Here is a 588-nt window from a genome sequence, read left to right on the forward strand (position 1 = left end):
GGCCGAGGCGGGATTCAAACCTCTAATTGTGTGTTGTTTATTTGGCCCGCCTCCCTGGGATTTCCTTCGTTCCTATTGGCTAGTCATAGTTCTACAGGTATACACAGCTGGCCCGGGCGTGTTAGGCGAATGTGATGACCACTACACTACAGAAACCTGTCGGAAAACCTCTTTTGCTTTAACACCTCTAGGCAGGCGAAGCCTTTTGTAGCGTTGAGTGAGAACACCTCTAGGCAGGTGAAGCCTTTTGTAGAGTTGAGTGAGAATGCGACAGACCAAGAACTTAAGCAACCTTGGAAAAAGTCACCCTTGTTTCCACCCAATTTCGAACTGGGGACCTTTCGCGTGTGAGGCGAACAGGATAACCACTACACTACGGAAACTTTACCAGGAGAAAGCAGCAGGAATTCTCCTGGAACGCTGCAAAGAGTTTATGCTTTCCCTCAAAAATAAAACTCTGTTTCTGCTCAGCTGCGAACCGAGGACCTTTTGCGTGTTAGGCTAACGTCATGACCACTATACTACAGAAACTCAAAAAGATTTCTCTCGTGCTCTTTCGGGTAAAATTGATACTGTAATCTGCCCTGA

General features: G+C 46.9%; 1 non-coding gene across 1 annotated transcript; it reads right to left on the bottom strand.

Moving 5' to 3' along the window:
• Nucleotides 1-310: 310 nt before the first annotated feature.
• On the bottom strand, nucleotides 311-383 carry trnav-cac (transfer RNA valine (anticodon CAC)). Its single transcript has one exon. It is a non-coding gene; the product is annotated as a tRNA-Val (tRNA).
• Between the last annotated feature and the right edge of the window lie 205 nt (nucleotides 384-588).

This window comes from Sinocyclocheilus rhinocerous, unplaced genomic scaffold (genome assembly GCF_001515625.1).
Source record: "Sinocyclocheilus rhinocerous isolate Xijiao unplaced genomic scaffold, SAMN03320098_v1.1 scaffold42799, whole genome shotgun sequence".
Classification (NCBI taxonomy): domain Eukaryota; kingdom Metazoa; phylum Chordata; class Actinopteri; order Cypriniformes; family Cyprinidae; genus Sinocyclocheilus; species Sinocyclocheilus rhinocerous.